This window comes from Rhincodon typus, chromosome 1 (assembly GCF_021869965.1).
Source record: "Rhincodon typus isolate 14 chromosome 1, sRhiTyp1.1, whole genome shotgun sequence".
Classification (NCBI taxonomy): Eukaryota; Metazoa; Chordata; class Chondrichthyes; order Orectolobiformes; family Rhincodontidae; genus Rhincodon; species Rhincodon typus.
Genome location: NC_063332.1, coordinates 52822302 through 52845370, shown reverse-complemented (window position 1 = coordinate 52845370; position 23069 = coordinate 52822302). Strand labels below are relative to the sequence as shown.

Here is a 23069-nt window from a genome sequence, read left to right as displayed (position 1 = left end):
TCCTGCGGTTGCAGGAAGTGCTACACCTGCCCCCATACCTCCTCCCTCACCCCCATCCCAGGCCCCAAGAAGACTTTCCACATCAAGCAGATGTTCACCTGCACATCTGCCAATGTGGTATACTGCATCCGCTGTACCCGGTGTGGCTTCCTCTACATCGGGGAAACCAAGCGGAGACTCGGGGACCGCTTTGCAGAACACCTACGCTCGGTTCGCAACAAACAACTGCACCTCCCAGTCGCGAACCATTTCAACTCCCCCTCCCATTCCTCAGACGACATGTCCATCCTGGGCCTCCTGCAGTGCCACAACGATGCCACCCGAAGGTTGCAGGAACAGCAACTCATATTCCGCTTGGGAACCCTGCAGCCCAATGGTATCAATGTGGATTTCACAAGTTTCAAAATCTCCCCTCCCCCCACCGCATCCCAAAACCAGTCCAACTCGTCCCTGCCTCCCTAACCTGTTCTTCCTCCCACCTATCCCCTCCTCCCACCTCAAGCCGCACCTCCATCTCCTACCGACCAACCTCATCCCGCCCCCTTGACCTGTCCGTCCTCCCTGGACTGACCTATCCCCTTCCTAACTCCCTACCTACACTCACCTTTACCGGCCCCATCCCTGCCTCTTCGACCTGTTTGTTTCCTCTCCACCTATCCTCTCCTCTATCCCTCTTCTATCCGCCTCCCACTCTCTCCCTATTTATTTCAGAACCCCCTTCCCCTCCCCCTTTTCTGATGAAGGGTCTAGGCCCGAAACGTCAGCCTCTCTGCTCCTATGATGCTGCTTGGCCTGCTGTGTTCATCCAGCCCTGCACCTTGTTGTCTCGGATTCTCCAGCATCTGCAGTTCCTACTATCTCTATTGATATAAAGTTTGCTGAGTGGCTGAAGACAATTTTTTTTTGGACTTTAGGAAGGTATACAGTGACCTTATTAGATTTTTTAGATCTTACTTTTGTTGTGAGGTTTTCTAAGCGATGATAATAGGGCTAATGCCATAGACCTGGATGTACACAGCACAATACCAAAAATTCTGGATGTTACAAAACCCAGAAGGATTGTGAGGAGGACAGGACAAGACATTAGGAAGATGGACAGACAAGTGGCTGATGAAATTTAAACCAGAACAGTGAGAAAGTGATGTTATTGGATATGAAGAGAGACATTATAACAGTTACAATTCTAAAGGGAATGAGATGATAATGAGATAGGGCGATGAAAACTTGCACAAATCACTGAAGTTAGTAGGGGAAGATGATTAAAAAGACATAAGCTGGCAGTTAACATAATGGTGAATCCCAAAGTCTTCCACGAACATTTAAATAGTGACAAGGGGTGCAGGGCTGATTAGGCACCAAAAAAGGGATTTGTACATGAAGGCAGGGAGGCATGGCTGAAGTGTTCTCATTGCCTCTCTTAAGGAAGCAGCTATTACCCAGGTCATAGTTACAGAGAAAGAATGACACTCACTGGAAGAGTTCAAAACTGATAAGAAAGAGGTATTGAATCAACTGTTGGAGGTTAGAATGCACTAGGAGCAGGTGAGATGCATCCAAGGATATTTAAAGAAGTGAGAGTGGAAACTGCAGACAAATGGCCATAAGCTTTCAGTCCTTCTTGAACTGAGGGGGGTGTCAGAGGCCTGGAGAATTGCAAACATATTCTTTTGTTCAAAAAAGGTTGTAAGGAAAAGCTCAGTAACTCCAGACTAGCCAAGTTAACTACGGTGATGGGGAAAGTCCTAGAAACAATGTTTAATAGTTGCATGGAGAATAATAGTTTAAATATAGGTAAATAGGGGTAGCCAGCATGTATTTCCTAAGGGAAAATCACATTTAGCTAACCTGTTGGAGTTCTGTGAGGAGGTAACAGTGAGGATTGATGAAGGTAATGCTGTTTGTTTCTGTACACGGACTTCCAAAAGGCATCCACTGCAGTACTGCACAAAAGACGTATGGGAAACTATAGTTCATGGAATACGTGGGGCAGTAGCAACTAAGATACAAAACTGGCATAGTGACAGGAAACAGAAAGTTGTGGTTATTTGATATTTTTCAGGCAGAAGAAGGTTTGTAGTGGCGTTCCAGAGGAGTTGATATTGGACCCTTGCTTTTCCTATTAATAATCTAAATCTTGGACTGCAAGGAATGTTTACAAAGTTTCTGGGTATTACAAGATGTGGAAACATTATTATTGCAAGTAGGAAAATGTAGAACTTCAAAAGGACATTGACGAATTAATGGAATAGGTGAATAGGTGGCAGATGAGATTCAATGCGGGGAAACATGAGGTTATACACTTTGGTAGAAAGAACATGGAGGGGCTGTATAATATAAAGGACTGTATAATATAAACTCTAAGAGGTGCTTTGGAGCCGAGTGACCGGAATGTATATGTACATTAGTAATTAGGCAGGACAGGTGGAAAGAGTACCTAAAGTTACAATGTTCTGGCATTTTGTTAATAGTGGCATAGAGTATAAGAGCATGGGGATTATACTGAACCTGTGTAAGGTACTAGTTAGGCCTCAAATGGAGTATTGTGCACAGATCTGGGCACCACACTTCAGGAAAGATTTGGACACCTTGTAGAGAGTGTGGCGATTTGTGCCTTTAAGAAGGATTTTTTTCTGTGCAGTTTCTTTTGTGGAGTGGTGTTATCGCCCTGCTGTCGGAATGTCTGCTTCAGAAGCAGTGGGTAAATAGCTCTGAACACCGTGAGTGTGCTTTTTCTTAATTAGTCAAAAGAAGCAAGAGTGGCTGGAGTTAGGCTCACACAGACCCAGGGCTTTAGTTTTGCTTTCTGTTGAAGTTGAAGTTGGGGTTTTAAGCTGATAGATACAGCTCCCTCTGCTGCAGTTAAAAGCTTGAGTCTCTCTCTTCTGACAGATCGTTTATTTCTCCTGGACAAGAGATGGCATGTGAGATAATCTTTTTTGGTAAATTTCCAAGCATGTGTTTATGGGATGCTGCTATATTGGAACAGTTGATGTTCAGTTCGTAGTTAAATAATATATTCTTTGTCAAGTGTTCCAATAGAGTTAAAGTTATCCTTTTTTTATTGTTTGTATTTTAACTGTGATGTATGAATAATGTGTGTTTTGCTTAAAGCATAGTGGTGGACCAATTAAATCACAACTTACACTTACAATTCAAATAAGATGAAAGTTAGGGTCTAGGCTATCTCCTTGATATATTTAGGTGGTTTTGGTCTGGGCCATAACAAGAGTCCAGAAGAAATTTGCAAGAATATTTCAAGGGTTGTAAAACATCAGTTATGAAGATAGATTGGAAAAGTTGGGACTGTTTTCTTTGGAAAGAAGTGACTGCAGTGGTTTAGCTAAAGTGTTTTTCACTGTTAATGAAATTGAAAAAAATGTTCAGATTCCAAGTTGAAAATGAAAAGCAAAGAGGCAACAATAAGTCTATCTACACCATTCGAGAGGATAGCGTAATGGTAGCCAAACAATGGAAGCATTTGCAGTTGAATTCAGTGAGATGATACACAGCATTGTGAAGAACTCTTTAAAAGAAATTCAAGTCTGACATTTGATGATGAGGTGATTAAGAAAGGGCAAGTTCAACAAAAATATCTGACCTATCTATTTCAAAGAAGAATCTCCAACATTAATAAACGTTATTAGATGAAGCAAGAATGAAACTACAGGTAACACAAAAACAGTGAAAAATGTAGATGCAACAAAAATTCAACAATTGAGGTAAATGGAGAAAGCCAAAATACTCAAGAAGTCGAAATAATAATTCCAATTACTTCAGCACACATCCAAAGGCAGAATGAGCACCAAATTTCACTGATACAAACTGAGGCTATGGTGTTTACTACTCCATTGAAGACATGACTAAGAAAAAAACAATGTACCAAGCTTCAAGATACTGCTATAATAAGGACCAGACCAAAAGCTTTAATGAATAACTTACATCACTGGAGTCCTCCATGAAAGAAATTCAAGAGGTGAAAGACTGTCTAGTTCAGGAAAGAACCAGAAAGTCCATCAGGAAGGCCATCCAAGGGTTATTGAGTGTAGTAGGCAACTCTTATTCAAAATATGTCACATGAGCTTGGTTAGGGTAGAGTAAAAAAGGATCTTGTAGAAAACAGACCTGTGATTAGTATGTACCTATCAGTCTCTGTACTAATTAAAATTATATTCATCTACCTTTAGTTGAAGTAATGTAATAAACGTAATTTGTTTACACAACAAGACACTTCTAGATAGACCAGAAAAGTGGATACCTTAATTCACAGTGAACCATTTTGGGCTTGCAAGACCCCCCATACAACAGCATTGATGCTGGGCATATTGTTTAGGGAGAGGACACTGCTGTTGGAGTGTCTTGACTCCAGAATGAGTGAATCTTGTAAAGTCACTGGCAGTGCTCCTTCTCCTTTGCTTTAAGGTGCCTGCTGTAGGTTGTGCAAATTTCTGTAGCTCATAGGAGCGCAGGGATCACTATTGACCAATCTTCAGACAGTAGCATAATGACAACCATGTATTTTTAGTAGTGGTAGTTAAGAGATAACTATTGAATGGGATAATCCTATAGTTTCTTACCAATGAAATTTGATGTATCTCGGTGAGATTGCCTCAACACAGACAGTGCATTTAATAGTGAAGAATCTCCTCAGTAATATGCTGAAGTGTCAGTCTGGATTATAAATTCAAGTGTTTGCAATGGGTCTTGAATTCACGATCCCCTAATTCAGCTTTAAAAGTACTCACAACTGAGCTGTAACTGATATTCAGATATGGTCAATTTTCCAAAACTTTTGTGTCTCAATGTCTTTGTATCAAATTTGTTGCTTTTGAACTAGAGGCATGGAAACAAATACCAAAAAAGCATAAATTGCGATGGGCACCAGTACAGCTGGTGAGATGCTGTATTGTGAAAACCTGGGGAGAAAATAAACACTGGTATTCACCTAGTTAACAGGTTAAATTGGAATGAGTTAAAAAGCAAAACATCAACTAGAATACAGGCAAAGAATGACAGACACACTCAACAACTGCACTGCATTAAAACAAATTGATTTTAGAGTCAGATCTGTACCAGTGAGTATCCTTTCACCACAAAAGCAGGAACGCGTGTGGTACATTTATTAATAGATCATTGTTTAAGTCATCCTGGAACAATGGGAGGCTGAAGAACAGTGCATACCTCAGAAATCACAGCTACACTACACACATTTCCCTTTATGCAGACCCAGAACATTGAAATAGCAATAGCGAAAAGGAATTTCCGTTCTGTTTCACATATAGTTTGTAACGACAGAAGAAGTCACATCTCCACTGCATCTCTTCTTTTATCTCTACCACTTAGAATTTTCTCCATAACACTTCTCTCAGATATTTCCAATTTTGAAAACATTAATAACGTGCAAGTGTATAGAGAATAACACTTCACAGGGGTGTTGTTGGGAAGCACTTTCTCCTGAAAAGGTATTGGAAAATTGGAGCATTTGCATCAATAAATGTTGGTGCTGCTGAGGCTTGGGACATGCGGTGGGTAAATTGGAAATTCACAGATTCTGTTAAGTTTATGCCAGATGCAGGTGTTAATGTTTATAGAGCCAAGGAGAGTAAGCAGAGTTAGTGTGAATAGAATAATGCGTAGAGTAATTCAGGAACCAAGTGTCTCATGAGCGAAGTGCTAAGTATAAAACTTGGTGCAAGTGAGGGAAGGAAGTTTATGCCAGAGTATTGGAGGCTAAGGGGGTGACTTGATAGAAGTATATAAAATGATGGGGGGCATGGACAGGGTGGATAGTTGGAGTCTTTTTCCCAGTGTAGAAATGCTAAATAATGAGGGGGAGAGTTTAAAGGAGAGGTCCAAGGCAAGTTTTTTTAACACTAGAATATAGTATGTCTACTACCTCCCCTCTGCTGCCACAGGAGTCATAGAGTCATAGAGTTATACAGCACGGAAACAGACCCTTCGTCCAACTCGTCCATGCCGACTGGATATCCTAAAACGATCTAGTCTCATTTGCCCGCATTTGGCCTGTTTCCTTCAAACCCTTCCTACTCATGTTCCCATCCAGATGCCTTTGAAATGTTGTAGTTGTACCCTCCTTCACCACTTCCTCTGGCAGCTCTATCCACAAATGTACCACCCTCTGCAAGTAAAAGTTGCACCTCAGGTCCCTTTAAATCTTTCCCCTCTCACCTTAAGCTGATGCCCTCCAGTTTTGGACTCCCCTACACTGGGGAAAAAGACCTTAGCTATTCACCTTATCCATGACCCTCATGATTTTATAAACGTCTATAAGGTCCCCTCTCAGCCTCTGACACTCCAGGGAAAATAGCCCCAGCCTACTCAGCCTCTCCCTATCGCTCAAACTCTCCAATCCTGGCAACGTTCTTGTAAATCTTGGCTGAACCCTTTCAATTTTCACACCTTTTGTGCAGCAGAGAGACCAGAGTTGAATGCAAAGTGGCCTAACCAATGTCCCACACAGCCACAACATGACCTCTAAACTCCTTTACTCAATGCACTGACCAATAAAGGCAAGCATACCAAACACCTTCATCACTAATCTGTCTACCTGTGACACCACTTTCAAGGAACTATAAACCTGCACGCCAAGAGTCTTTTAGTTCAACAACACTATCCAGATGGCAGAAGCAGATACGATAGTAAAGTTTAAAAGGCATTTAGACAGACCCATTAACAGGCAGGGAATGGAGCAATACAGACCATGTACAGGGAGGTAGGATTAGTTTACAATAGCATCATGGTCAGCACAGGCATAGTGGGCTGAAGGGCCTTTTCCTGTGCTGTACTGTTTTCTAGGTGCTGCTTTTGATTCTTTTTGCTGTACCTTCAGTAACGGATGAGTTGTCTTCTTTTGTCTCCAAGCTACAGTACTGTAAATTTGAATTACTTTGTTAACTAATATACTAATTTAGTAAATTATCAAAACCGTAAATAACTTCAAACAGTCATGTTGTGGCAGTTACTGCAACATGGAGGAGTTTGTGGAATGCATTCAGTCCTGGACAATCATATTTGCAGAAAGCATCTGCAGCTAGCAGACTGGACAGAGACAGAAGGCTGAACCCAGCACACAAGGATGATGCAGGAGACTCTGTTTCGACTATACTGGAAGCCCTCCCCCCACCCTGACCCCCAGCCTCCTCCCTTCCCTGCCTCCAAATTGGTTCAGTCATTGGAAAGGTATCTTCAGCAGCCCATTGGCTGCTTCACCGTGGCCCCATAGGCGGCATTATATCTGCGCTGGACATCAGTCCGGGGGTTGTGCAATGGTGTCATTAACCATGGTTGCCATGGGTAGCCCTTGTTCCCCAGTAACCAACCTTATAAGGCTCTTGGACTGTCAAATACTCCACGTATCCAAGACAAATCCAGGATGTAGGAGTCGTGGCAGATGCCTGGGTAGCAGACACACACTTCCAGGAAGTTGTACTGGTGATCGCAGATCACCCAAAAAAAATCAAATGGAAACCGAAAGAACTGTGGAAGCTGTAAATTAGAAACAAAAACAGAAGTTGCTGGAAAAATTCATCAGGTCTGGCGCATCAGTGAAGAAAAATCAATGGTGATGTTTCGGGTCTAGTGACCATTTCTCAGAACTGATGGTAATTAGGAAAATGTCGGTTTATATGCAGAAGATTGGGCGGGGTGCGTGAGGAGTAAATGATAGGTGGGGATAGATCCAAAGAGAGAGAAGAGCAGTTGGACGGACAAAGGAGTGGATAATGACCTGGCTGGGGGAATGAATTGCTGTTATTGGAGACTGTTAGTGACTAACAATATGTAGTGTATAATGGCAGCCTACGTGATAACAAGGCCTGGTGTGTGGGGTTGGGGGCTAGGGCATGGGAGAGTTCAGGCCCTAAAATTATTGAATTCGATACTGAGTCCAGAGGGCTTCCCCAGCACTGTTGTTTACAGGGCCCCTAACTGGGTCCGACCCAATACCCGCACTTTCGCCCTTCACCCTCTCCCTTCCCTCCCATAACAGTGATAGGGTTCCCCCACTTCCTTACTTACCACCCCACCAGCATACATATCCAGAAGATCACCAGCTGCCATTTCCACCACCTCCAGCGAGATGCCACCACCAGACACACATTCCCCTCCCCTCCCTTGTCCGCCTTCCACAGGGACCATTCCCTCCGGGACACCCTGGTCCACTCTTCCTTCACTCCCTACACTCCCCACAGCTCTACGGTACCTTCCCCTGTAACCGACAAAGGTGCAACACCTGTCCATTTACTTCTCACTATCCAAGGGCCCAAACATACCTTCCAGGTGAAGCAGCACTTTATCTGCACTTCACACAATCTAGTCGACTGCATTCACGGCTCATAATATGGTCTCATCTACGTTGGGTTAACTAGGTGACCATTTCACTGAACATCTACTTTCTGCCCACAAAAAAAGACCCTGAGCTTCCAGTTACCTGCCACTTTAACACACCACCCTGTTCCGTGGCCAACATCTCTGTCTCTGGCTTGCTGCAGTGTTCCAGTGAAGCTCAGTGCAAGCTGGAAGAACAACACCTCATTTTCCACTTGGGGACCTTGCAGCCCTCTGGACTCAATATCGAGTCACAATAATTTTAGGGCCTGAACTCTCCCATGCCCTAGTCCCCAATCCGACACACCAGGCCTTGTTATCACATAGTCTGCCACTACACACTACATATTGTTAGTCACTAACAGTCTCCAATAACAGCAATTCATTCTCCAGCCAGATTGTTATCCACTCCTTTGTCTATCCAACTGCTCTTCTCTCCTTTTGGGCTCTATCCACCAATCATTTACTCCTTACCAACCCCTGCCCCCCTTCCCCACACTATCTTCCGCGCATAAACCAACATTTTCCTAGCTACCATTAGTTCTGAGGAAGGGTCACTGGACCTGAAATGTTAACTCTGATTTCTCTTCACTGATGCTGCCAGACCTGCTCAGCTTTTCCATTATTCAAATGGAAACCTTCCCTGTTGAAGAATTCCATAGCGTTATGACACTGCCCTCTCAGTGCCATATGTAGGCAGATGTTAGTCCCTGTGAGAGAACAGCTATGTTGCTGAATCCTGTGCCTAGGCTCCAACATTGACTATGTCATGGAGGAAGGAAATGAGCCGGAGTGACCTCACACTGATGCTTCAATCACTGCCCTGGTGCAGTTGTGGTGCACAACTGAGAGATCTCACACAGGTTTCTCCATGGAAGGAGCCAGTCACTAGAATTTCAAAGTAGTGGTCACCTTCATAGACACTGGGAGAGGATGGTCTCCCCCTCCTGCAGCCCTCTGATTCACCTCTCACAGCTAGCATAATTCTGTCCTGAGCCATACAGTGCCTGTATCAAAACTGTGTCTTGCTTATCCCTAGGAAATGGAGTCAGTGGGGGAAAAGCTCTGGTCCTTGTCTGACCCTGACACATCCTAAGGGATCTTGCAGCTGCAATGTCTGCTGCTGCTGGGTGCCTCTCAGCCATTGTAGTGGCCTGCTGCTGCTCCTGGCCTTGCTATCAGCTGAGATCCTCTTAGGTCAGTGACCACCAGTGGCTGGATACATGACTCCTCCTCCAAATGACATACGTTGGGAAACTTAGGAGCAAAACACGTTCCTAGCTCCGACAACAGTCAGTAGTGGCATAACCTGCAGATGAGGGCTGCAGACAGCACTCCATACAGTGAGAGATGCAGTGGCCTGATAACAAACACCAGGTCTCCATCATTCATTCTGACCATAAGCCTGAGCATGTGCAGCAACTTGGTGACGGCACCAGCTGAGCGAGCAACACATTACATCAACAAGGGTGTGAGTGCTAATCCCCTCACATCACAGATCCACATCAACCAGGGAACGTATTTGGTAGTGTCTAACGTAACACCTATATCACAGGCAATAAAGCAATCATCTCCACCTCCCACAGAACCCTTGGATTTGGTGCATTTTATGTAACCTTTTGGCTTGCATTTGACTCTTTTAAAGTCATTGCCTCCAACTTATGCATTATTGAAATGCAAATGTTCAACTTGCAAGCACAAATGGCATGGTGCAAGTCGCCTGTTCACTTTGCATCCGTTACAAATGGATGATGAAATTCTTGCAAATTAAATGTAGCTAGAGTTAGCAAATACATGCTTCATGTGATTTTCTCTTTAACGTCTTAATCTAGCTGACGTAGAGCCTGTCAAACTGACGCTGGCCCCACCTCCCCTTTGCATTGTCCCAGTGATTTTCCAGCTGCAGTTAGCATCTCACAAGCAGGAGGTGATAGCAGGAAATATAACTTGTGGTGGATCCCATCAGCATTGTGCCCCAGAGGTCAGCAGGTACACCCCAGAGTCTGCACATTCCCTTTTACCATGCACAACCCATTTTGACCCAGCCTGTGTGGAGATTCACCACATTAAACTTTGCCTCCAAATTTCTTCCTTGCCCTCTGAACCCCAACATTACACTTTGGTGATATAAAACAAAGAACTGTGGATGCACCAGAAGTTGCTGGAGAAAATAAACAATTCTAGCAGCATTTGTTGGAAAAAAGCAGAGTTAATGTTTCAAGTCCGGTTACTCTTCATTAGAACATTAGTCGTCCTGTGTTCTCCCGCCCACAAGTAACCTAACATACCATAGCATACTCTGCCCTCAGCTGGTCTTCCATGTAGCCTTCTTATACCTTGACTTTCTTCCCCAAAACCATTCTTGTCTTTAACTCAACACATGCCTTTGTTGTCAACCCCAGCCTTGACAGCTCCTTGTCTTGGCAATGAGGCCCCACTGCCCTTACATCCTGCCCTCGCACCCTTCCTACACTCAACACACATATCCCAGGTCTGTAATTTGCTCCAGACTTCTGATCAACTACAATGAACAGATTCTGGACATGACTGATCAGACCCCTGAGCACTGAGTTTGCAGCTTCTAGATGGATGATAAGTGATTCCCTGACTGCCTGTGCTGGCCCTACAGAATTCTCCATTGTGTACTCCCCTACTTTTAGTTGGGTATTCCCTCTGACTACGACCAGCCCAAGTAGAGAACTGACCATAGCCAAGTCGTGCACTGTGTGTGGACTGTCCTTGTGACTGATGGTACCAGGAACTCTCTGACAGATAGCATTTCTGTTGTCGGGACTGAGGACTCCCTCCCACACACTTTCCAACATGGCCATTTGTTTGAAAATTCTTGTAGTGTGGTTTTCTGTGCAGACAGCTGGCACATTCAGTAAGATTGATGTCTAAGTGTTCTGTACAGCAAGATGCTCCTCCCCCACCCACTCCAGACAGATCCCCGCTGACAAGAATGACATGCAGCCTGTCTATGTGTCTGTGCCGATACAGCAGGCGATGGCTGGAGCACCAATGTGCTAACATCCATGGCATGACAAGGTATATCACTGGGTGCTACCTAAGTGAGCAATAAGAGAACAATCGAGTAACCCTGAGTTATAGCCTGGTCCAGTCTGTGACCAGCTGTCTGTTCCCAAAGCTAAATGTCCTTGCAGCAGCCTTTTTATTGCTTGCTGTTAGTGTGGACTGAAATGCAAGTCTCAACTTCCTGAGCAATCTGCTAGTGGATTGGGAGGTGCCATGAGGATCCTGAGGGATTGGAAATGATCAGATGCAATGTCCATGGATAAAGGATGTGTGTGGCTGGTACCCATGGAATACACCTTGAGATGCTGCCGCACAGTGACCAACATGGAAGCCCTTCGAAGCCGGTGGTGAACCGAAGTCAGCAGGTACTCACTCTGACTTCCATGTTAAGCATTCTCAATGAATCATTTGTTCACAGTAGGATAGGAAGCTGCATAGTAATGAGGGGAAATGTGCAGTTACTAGTGTTGTTAACAAGCAATAATCCTCTTTAATAGGTAACTCACTGCTGCCTAGTGAGAATCTGTCCTGATGTCCAGGACTCACTTAAATGATGCAATGGATTGCTCCTGATGTCGAGGTTAAATTCATTGGAATTCTTGTGCAATTTTGTCCCATTTCTCACCATAGCATGTCATTCAGGCCCTTACAAAGTCCTGTCCAAGATATTTGAATAGTGCATGAACGAATAAGCTCTATGCAATTTATAGAACTTAAAAAAACTAAAGTTAATTGCTCTTTTTCTAAAACTACAAAGTCTTCCTGTAGATCTGAGATATATGATTAGCTACACAAATAGAAATGAATGGTTTTGACCTAATCACTCTTATGGAAGCATGGTTACAATGTGACCAAAATTAGAAAAAAAATTTCAGGTACTCAAAGTTTTGTGGAAACGGAGAGGAGGAAAAGTAGTTCTGATAGGTACAAATAACATATTGAAAGTAATGAGAAAGGACCTTGGGCTCAGAAGGCATAGAATCAGATGGGTGAAAACTAGGAAAAGCAAGGGGGAGAAACATCGCTCAGAGTAGTTTATATTCAATCAGTCTACACACTGTACAGAACAAAGAAACTCAATAGAACAATGAAATGTGTGCAAATGCTTAAAAAACAGCAATTCATAACTTTCTTGAAAAGTGCTGCTGCAACAACTTACAATAACTATTAAGTTATAAGAAGTCTATCAATAAAACATTTAAAGTATCAATAACAGAAGTTATAAGCACTCAACACTACTGTATCTTGTGGGAGTACACATTGATCCAGTGATAAAATAGATTTACGGAAGAAAACATGTGCAAACCAGTAAACAATGTTTTCAACTTTATCTTGATGTTCTTTGTTTACTATTGTGTGAGTTGAAGCTCTAAGCCTCCTTCATGCTTGATTGAAGATTCTTTTTTGAGACATCTTAGATATTGCAGCCACCTTGGGCCGAAGGGCCTGTACTGTGCTGTACTGTTCTATGTTCTTGTTCTATGTTCTTTGCTTCCTGTACAAATGCCTGAAGCATTGCTGGTTTTCATTTGTGAATGAACAAATGAAATAAGATCCTTTTCAACAGTTGCCTCTTCAAATTACAGCTACAGCTTTTGCCATATTCCACCAGATCATCAGCTTCATTTTGTGTCAATCCTTCCTGAAAAAAGCAGACTACAGTCTAGAATGATCCCTTGTGGCTGGTTGGCTTCATTCTTGGTATCTTCTATTTGGGTCCTGACCCGAAACGCCAACTTTCCTGCTCCTCTGATGCTGCTGTGTTCCTCCAGCTCCACACTGTGTTATTTCTGACTCCAGCATCAGCAGTTCTTACTATCGCTATCTTATATTCTTGTTAGTTTTAGCCCTTCTTCTGAGAGAAATGAAAAATCTATACTATCGTCCTCTGGTCCTAGGGAAGAGTTTTTGTCATGAAGACGGGGTTGTGACAAAGTGAATCAATTACTTCTGTAACTACTAAAGAAGGGATAATCAAAGCCACATAAGCATATGTTTTTAAGAGAGAGAGAAATATGATAATCAGGAGTGACATACACAGTGTCAGTGATCTCTGTCTCACTTAGTGAACAGTAGCAGTCATCCGTCCTCATATGTGTTCTTGAATGAATCCCAGACCCTTAAGTAGAAGAAGGATTATGAGAAAGACTGGCAGCTAACATTAAAGGAAATCCAAAAGTTTTCTATAGGCACATTAATTGTAAAAGGTGGTAAGAGGAACTATAGGGCCGATTAGGGACATATTTATACTTAGAGGCAAGATGCATAGCTAATAGTTCAATAGATACTTTGCATTGTCTTTACCCACAAAGCAGCTGCTGCCCAGATCAGTCTAGTGTAGCGACAGAGGAGGAAACACAGTCACTAGAAGGGTGTAAAATTGACAAAGAGGAATTAGTAGGTAAGCTGTTAGTACTTAAATTGATAAGACACTGGGGCTGGACAAGATGTATCCATGGATTTTGAAGGAAGTGAGAGTGGAAATTGCAGAGACACTGATGATTATCTTTAAATCTTCTCTAGATTCAACAGTGGTGCCAGAGGGCTGGAGAATTGCAAATAATACAGATATATTCATCTGCTCACAATTTATACACCAGATTAACTTTGGTGACTAACTCCTCAAAAAAATCATTTGGGATAAAATTAATTGTCAAATTGAAAGACATGGATTGATTTAGAAGAGCAAGCATGGATATGTTAAGGGAAAATTGGGTCTAACTAACTTACTGGAGTTTTTTGAAGAGGTAACAAAGAGCGTTGTTGAGTAGACAGCTGTTGATGTGGTGTCCACGGACATTTAAAAAGCATTCAGTACAGTGCCATACAACAGACTTGTAAGGAAAGTTATATGTCTTTGAATAAAAGGGACAGGAGCAATGTGGATACAAAATCAACTGAGGGATAGAAATCAGAGAGTAATAGTTGATGAATATTTTTCAGACTGGAAGAAGATTTGTTGTTGAGTTGCCCAGGGATCAGTGTTGGGACCCTTGCTTTTCCTATATAAAGGATCTAGATCTTAAAATGCCAAAACAATATCAACATTTGGGTGTAACACAAACCTGTAAGATTTGTAAATTGTGAGGAGAACATTGTAGAACTTCAAAACGACATTGAGACATTAGTAGAGGGGACAGATAGGTGGCAGATGAGCATCATACAGTGTGAGGTACACAGAATGTGGAGAGACAGTATGAATTAAAGAGTACTATTGGAAAGGATATGCAGGAGTAGATAAACCAGTGAGTATGTGAATAAATCATTAAAAGTGAAAGACAGTTAGAAAGAGCTGTCAATAAAGCATACAATAATCTAGCATCATAAATAGGACATAGAATATAAGGGGGGGGAAGTTTATGATGAGTGTATGTGAGACACTGGTTAGTTTGCTTCATTGGTCCTTGAAATAACTCCACAGAGGCTGGTATCCCTTCACCAAGTCACCCTTTATACTTATATATGTGTGTATATATATACATACATACACACATCTCTCCCCCTCTGAGTCTGAGGACATAGGCTGTTCTTTTTTTCTTGTAGACTCTGAGTGTTTTCGCACTGGGTCTGATTCCTCTGACTCAACCTCTGATATCGGTGGCGTGTATCAGACTGTGGCGTGCTTCTTGCACCTGGAGCATCTCAGTAAAAATATATCCTCTTCATCATCGAGGCTGTGACATCTGCCATGTCCATCTCAGACTTCCAGACTTCTAGGACACTAGATGGAGGGGGAGAACCCATAGGTTTCAGTATCCTTTCCAGCTGTTCTGAAAGGCTGGGTATATTTTGTTCCTGCCCTGTTTGCAAGTTTGCAGCTTCCATCTGGTCCATGTGCTTGTTCAGGGCTACCTCACCTACCTGAAATTTGTACATCAGAAGACCTAACTTCTTACCCTTGCCTGTTACCAATGCAGGACCATTTCCATGGTTTCGCCAAACTTCATCTCCTGAAGTAAACTGTCTCTCTCACTCAGAAGAGTCTTGTACAAGCATTGGTGTTCCTGTCCTCTTCATTTTGGATGCCCCTGGTGGAGTTCAGCCAGTATCTGGCAGTGACCTTTGCTCAAGGCAATCACTCTTGCTCTCCCATAATAAAATGCCCTCCTCTATGGTGATCTGGTCTCTCTGGATCCAGAAAGGTTTCAATTGTGGTTGCAATGGCCCTTTTGTTTCCCCAAACGCCACCAGCTGTTTTAGTTTTGCCATCACCGGATATCTTTGCATCCATAGTCTGATATTCTCAGCGGTGACCAGAAGCATGTCCAGAAAGTTTATAACTAGGACAGACTCTTCCAGTAGTGGCACCATTGGTTGTGTCCCTGCTGGCGGGAGGTGGCTCAAGGCATCCACATTTGCTACTTGACCTCCTATACAGTGTTCCAACATGTAGAGGGAGAGCCACTGCTGAATTCGCCCTGAAGTTATGGTCAGCATAGCCTTGTCCTCTTTGAGTAGCCCTAACAGAAGTTTGTGGTCTGATACTGGTACATATTTACGTCTGTAAAAGATATTGGTGGACCAGTTGGTGGACTTTTCACATTAAAGATGACCGCCATATCTTCTGTCTCTGGTCCTATTTGTGCTCTGCTTCAGTCAAAGTCCAGGGAACATATGCTATTGGACATTCCTCTCCATTGGGCCGTCTGGTGAACCAACACTACCCCAATAGCGTATGGGGAGACATTGCATGTCAGTAACAGATCTCGCTCTGGATCATAGTGTGCCAACACCCGAGATGATGAAAACTGCTTCTTCACTTCCCTAAAGGCTACAAGACCATTTCTGAAGTCGACCTTTCTTCAATAGCAGATGTAAGGGTGTCAGGATGGAGGCCAGGTTATTTATGAATTTGCCATAATAATTCACCAATCCATGGTAAGATCTAAGCTCCAGTACAGATGTGGAAGCTGGGGCACCTTTGATTGCCCTCAATTTAGCTTTCAGCGGGTGTAACCTGGTCTTGTTGACTCTGTAGCCCAAGTAGGTCACTTGGAACACATATTTTTCCCTTCTAAGGCATACACCTGCCTGGGAGAAATTTCAAACGACTATGTCCAAATTCTCTAAGTGCTATTTATTGGTCTTCCCACATCCGGACAAGTGGTGACCTAGGATAGATCTTGTAAAATGTCCTCCATTGTCCACTGAAAAATGGCACAGGCTGATGATATCCCAAATGGCAGTCTTGTATACTTGTCCAAACCCTTATGTGTTATTAATTGTGGCATACTTCTAGGAATCCTTCTCTAATCGCAATTGCAGATACACATGGCTCATGTTAACTTTGTGAAGGACAGGCCTCCTGCCAGCTTTGCGTACAAGTCCTCTATGCGAGGGATTGGGTATTTATCCAGCGGCAAAAAGCAGTTTACTGCTTGTTTAACATCCCCACAAACGTGAACTGACCAGTCCGGCTTTACAATTGGTACGACCGGTGCTGCCCATTCCGCAAACTGGACTGGTTGGATGATTCCTTTGTTTTCCAATCTCCTGATTTCTGTCTCTAATTTTTCTCATAAGGCAAATGGCACTGAGCAAGCCTTGAAGAATCATGGAATTGCTTCCTGGTCAACATTCAAGGTGGCCTTTGATACTCCCTACACTTGCCGAAAAAAAACTTCCATATATTTAATTAAGACTTCACTCAGACAGTCATTTTCTGATTGAAAAATGTTGAGACAATCAAGTTGAATCTTTCTTAACCAATTTCACCCCATCAGGCTTGGGCCTGAGCCTTTTACTACAATCAGTGCTAACTGAACCAGCTGCTTATCATAAGAGATCAGAACTGAAGTTGTACCCTTAATCTGTAAAGGTTCCCCAGTCCAGCTTCTCAGTCTAGCCAAGGTCTTACGCAAACTTAAGGGTTGTAGTCCAGACCGAATTTTGTTAAAGACTGGTTCTGCAGTCACTAGTACAGCTGCACCAATATCAACTTCCATTAGAACTGGGTGACCATTTATTTTGATTGTTTATTTTGATTGTCTGTCATTTGGATGTAGCTAAGCATTTTAACTGTTCCAAACCAGCTGTAGGTAGACTTTCCAGGGTGTACACTCTCCTGGATACCAGCCAATGTGTTCTCTGACTCAACTCAGACCTAGAGAGATTCTTTTGCTGTCTCGAGTTCACATACCAGCAGCAACTACAATGGCTTACCGGCCCAGATCTTGGAGAAAATGTTAAATCTTTGGCGGAGACTTAGCTTTGTTTTGGGTTTTGCTGTGGGTTGACCTAGTGTTCCTCTGTTCAGGATATGCCCTGAGAGTGGCCATGCAATTGCCTTCACTTAAGTAGTGTTCCTCAAGCTCAGTCAGACTGGCAAGGGTGTCCATTTCCATCAGAATACCCTGTAACTCATATACTCCACTTGTTGCATTTTCCAATGATAAAGCCAATTGCAATGCCTATTTGAAGTCCAGTTGGTCTTCTGCTTGTAGGTGCTTTTGCCTAATTACATCATTAGAATCATCACAAAATCCCTACAGTGTGGAAGCAGGCCATCTGCTCCATCAAATCCATTCTGACCCTCCAAAGAGCATCCCACCCAGACCCATCCCCTACCCTAACTCTGCATTCCCCATGGCTAATCCACCTAACCTACAGATCCCTGAAGACTATGGGTGATTAAACATGACTAATCCACCTCACTTACAAATCTTTGGACTATGGGAGGAAACCTGAGCAGTCAGAAGAAATCAACGTGGACATGGGGAGAATGTGCAAACTCCACACAGAGAGTTGTCAGAAGGTGGAATCGAACTCATGTCCCTGGTGCTGTGAGGCAGCAGTGCTAGCCACCTTGCAACCTACATTAATCCCCCATACCAAACAGTCTCCCTGCATCTCATTAAGGGTTAAATCACAATCGCACGTCTTTGCCAGTTGTCCTAACCTCATCAAAAATCCTGACATGGATTTCGCAGTCTCAAACTGCTGCGTAAAACCGATTGCATCTCAGAATTAGAGGAGACTTGGGGTCATAATATTCCTTGACTAAATCCATCAAGGTTTAGTAAGGTTTTAGCATCTGTTGCCTCAAGAAACATTAGGCTCCTAATAATGGAAAAAGTTGCTAGTCCATAAGCTGTCAGGAGAATTACTCGTTGCTTTTCATTTAGAACATAGAACATAGAACATTACAGCGCAGTACAGGCCCTTCGGCCCTCGATGTTGCGCCGACCTGTGAAACCAATCTGAAGCCCATCTAACCTAAACTATTCCATTATCATCCATATGTTTATCCAATGACCATTTAAATGCCCTTAAAGTGGGCGAGTCTACTATTTTTGCAGGCGGGGCATTCCACGCCCTTACTACTCTCTGAGTAAAGAACCTACCTCTGACATCTGTCCTATATCTATCACCCCTCAATTTAAAGCTATGTCCCCTCGTGCTAGCCATCACCATCCGAGGAAAAAGGCTCCCACTGTCCACCCTATCTAATCCTCTGATCATCTTGTATGTCTCTATCAAGTCACCTCTTAACCTTCTTCTCTCTAACGAAAACAGCCTCAAAACCCTCAGCCTTTCCTCATAAGACCTTCCCTCCATACCAGGCAACATCCTGGTAAATCTCCTCTGCACCCTTTCCAATGCTTCCACATCCTTCCTATAATGCGGTGAACAGAACTGTACGCAATACTCCAAGTGCGGCCGCACCAGAGTTTTGTACAGCTGCAACATGACCTCATGGCTCCGAAACTCAATCCCTCAACCAATAAAACCTAACATACTGTATGCCTTCTTAACAACGCTATCAACCTGGGTGGCAACTTTCAGTGATCTATGCACATGGACACCGAGATCTTTCTGCTCATCCACACTACCAAGAATCTTACCATTAGCCCAGTACTCTGTATTCCTGTTACTCCTTCCAAAGTGAATCACCTCACACTTTTCCGCATTAAACTCCATTTGCCACCTCTCAGCCCAGCTCTGCAGCTTATCTATGTCCCTCTGTAACCTGCAACATCCTTCCGCACTGTCCACAACTCCACCGACTTTGGTGTCATCCGCAAATTTACTAACCCATCCTTCTACGCCCTCATCCAGGTCATTTATAAAAATGACAAACAGCAGTGGCCCCAAAACAGATCCTTGAGGTACACCACTAGTAACTGAACTCCAGGATGAACATTTCCCATCAACCACCACCCTCTGTCTTCTTACAGCTAGCCAATTTCTGATCCAAACCGCTAAATCACCCTCAATCCCATGCCTCCGTATTTTCTGCAATAGCCTACCATGGGGAACCTTATCAAATGCTTTACTGAAATCCAAATACACCACATCAACCGCTTTACCCTCATCCACCTGTTTGCTCACCTTCTCGAAGAACTCAATAAGGTTTGTGAGGCACGACCTACCCTTCACAAAACCGTGTTGACTATCCCTAATCAAATTATTCCTTTCTAGATGATTATAAATCCTATCTCTTATAATCCTTTCCAACACTTTACCCACAACCGAAGTAAGGCTCACTGGTCTATAATTACCAGGGTTGTCTCTACTCCCCTTCTTGAACAAGGGGACAACATTTGCTAGTCTCCAGTCTTCTGGCACTATTCCTGAAGACAATGACGACATAAAGATCAAAGCCAAAGGCTCTGCAATCTCCTCTCTAGCTTCCCAGAGAATCCTAGGATAAATCCCATCCGGCCCAGGGGACTTATCTATTTTCACACCTTCCAGAATTGCTAACACCTCCTCCTTATGAACCTAAATCCCGTCTAGTCTAATAGACTGTATCTCAGTATTCTCCTCGACTACATTGTCTTTTTCCTGTGTGAATACTGACGAAAAATATTCATTTAGCACCTTTCCTATCTCTTCGGACTCCATGCACAACTTCCCACTACTGTCCTTGACAGGCCCCAATCTTACTCTAGTCATTCTTTTGCCCCAATGTCATTTGTACAGAAAAGAATAACGCATTCTTTCCACATACTGGGCCCAAACTTTGATGGCAGAATCAAACGAGTAAAGCTTTCTAAATAACAGCATGATGCACGAAATGCTTACCCTGACTCAAAGATGACTGTTGTAAGTGAATTTCTTCAGGAGTGTATTTTTTTCTTTCAAAGCCACTGAAATAACTGCACAGGGTCCAGAATCTTGTCACCAAGTCACCCTTTATTTACATATGCATAGTATTTGACACTAGCCTGTGTTCCTCAGAGGCAGCTCACAGAGTGAACAGAACCTCTGATGCTCCCCTTTTTATCTGTCAGCCAGGGCTCTCTGATTGGACCAGATTAACAGCCCCACTCAGGGAACTCATATTCAATGATGTCCATCTGGCTGATCTCGTTACAATCACTATGATCCTCATGTTTTGCTGCTCTACAAGCTTTCCCTGCATGGGCTTGAACTGTAGGGAGAGGCTGAGTAGGCTTGGGCTATTTACCATGGAGCGTTAGAGGCTGAGGGGTGACCTTATAGAAGTTTATAAAATCATAAGGGTCATGGATAGTGTGAATAGTCAAGGTCTTTTCTGCAGGGTAGGGGAGTCCAAAACTAGAGGGCTTAGGTTTAATGTGAGAGGGGAAAGATTTAAAATGGACCTAAGGGGCAACTTTTTCACGCAGTGGTTAGCATGTGTTTGGAATCAACTGCCAGAGAAAGTGGTGGAGGGTGGTAAATTACAACATTTAAAAAGCATCTTGATGAATACATGAATAGGAAGGGTTGAGAAGGATATGGGCCAAATGTTGGCAAATGGGACTAGATTAATTTAGGATAACTGGTTGACATGGATAAGTTGGACTGAAGGGTCTGTTTCTGTGCTGCACATCTCTGTGACTCTATAACTGAGTTTGGAGGTTCTCTGCCTGCAGTGAATTATTCTCCATGATTTATTCATATGCCAGGGAAATCAGAAGCATTCGCTTTGAGCCTGCTATGAAGATATTGTGATTGTTCTTTTGCTTGGTACCAAGCTGAGTGGTAATGAACTTTCTCGATTACACATCCTTGTATTTAGTTATGGCTAGAGAATCTCCAGTCATGATGTCTCTTCCAAAGCAATTTCATTGTCTCTGGAACACCCCCTTTAAAAGATCAATTATTGCTGCCTATCCTCCATCTAAATGGTACCCTGGTTGACATCACACTGGGCTCCACACATACACTGATAGCACCCAGGTCTATTCAACTACCTCCTTACTCAACCCCTTCAATGCCTCTGTGATATCTTAATGCTTAGAGCTGCAGTCCAATACCCACTTATGAATGGGCCTCACTTTAATTATTAAACCTTGGGAAGATTGAAACTATTTTTTTCTTTGGCTTCTGTCTTCAGCTCTGTAGCTTTTCCTATGATTGCAACTTTCATCAAGCGGCTGTACAATACTTCTGACTGTATTTTTATAACAAGGCACACATGACAATAAATAAATCAAATCAAATAAAATGATCCAATTTCTGAATCAATATATTTGTCATTCTATATTGATAATTCACATATGGTCCAGAACTCCTTAATGTGTATTTGCAGCAAATAAGATGCCTTAATCTGTAAAATAGGTTATTTAATTAGGAACTCAAGTAATGCATCATCATTTTTGCATTAGTGAACACATACAGCTTCATTGTGATTATTAACACATCACCAACAATAGAGGATTTTCAAATTAGAGTCACCATGCATGTGAAATGGTATTTGGCTAGCACATTAAAATTGTTCTGTTAAATGTAAAACATTAAAACATTTAAAACATTATGAGCTAGATCTGAAAGAAGGAAACATAAACATTTTTGGTTAATGATACTTGTTCAATTGCTTGAATACTTCAGAAACAATGATTCAGCTACTAATTTATAAAAGTAACAATACAGCATACTATCAGTTTGTTCTAAAATATATTTCCATACTACACCTTAATATTGTGTTTCAATCTTCTTTAACTGAACTCACTCAACAATCAATGTAATCATTTAATTCGAATTGCTGCTCTTGTGTTCTTGTCAAGGTAATTCTCACTTAAGTTATGTAGCTACGATACTTTGCTAACTATTCATCCCTATTTATAGTTTTACCGTTTGGCTAAGTGAAATTCCTCCCACGTAACAGACCTAAAGTCTACTTTTGATTTGTTGCTTTGCTAAACAAGCCTCCGGCTTTGACCAATAATTGCAATGCAATATTTTTCTGTGGCCAGTATAAGCACTGGAAATTCATTGATATCAGTGAATATTGATCAAAGTACACATTAACTGAAAGGCATTGTACCCATCCTGGCTCACTCCCTCCCTGTCAGCACATTAATGGCAAGAGGTGGGTGGAACAGACTCTGTTTAATGCTAAAAATTCTGAACCCTGCTGCATAAAACGTCCACTACTTGTGTTATAAGACATAACATCATTGAATGGTTAAAACACAGAAGAAGGCTATTTGGCCTGTTATGTCTATGCTAGCCCTTCGCAATGGCAATTTGCTGAGTGTCTCTCCCCTGCCTTTTCTCTGTAGTTCTGTAACTTAGCCTGCTTCAGACAACGATTCAATTCTATTTTAAATGTCATGAATGTGTATGCCTTCACCACACCTTAAGGCAGTGCATTCTTGATACTAACCACTCGCTGTTTAGAAGTGCTTTTCTTCATGTTGCTATTGCTTCTTTGCTAGTCACTTTAATTCAGTATAGCTCTGATTCTCAATCCTTCTTTCAATTGGAACAGTTTGTCC

The 23069-nt window shown here is 42.6% G+C and overlaps 1 protein-coding gene across 1 annotated transcript in view; it reads right to left on the bottom strand.

The window, feature by feature from the left end:
• Positions 1–22356, bottom strand: part of LOC109915710 (urea transporter 2-like) — a 66687-nt gene extending 44331 nt beyond the window's left edge. The window contains exon 1 of the mRNA XM_020515373.2: positions 22263–22356. The gene's annotated coding sequence lies outside the window, so the exon portion shown is untranslated. The remainder of the gene's footprint in view (positions 1–22262) is intronic.
• Between the last annotated feature and the right edge of the window lie 713 nt (positions 22357–23069).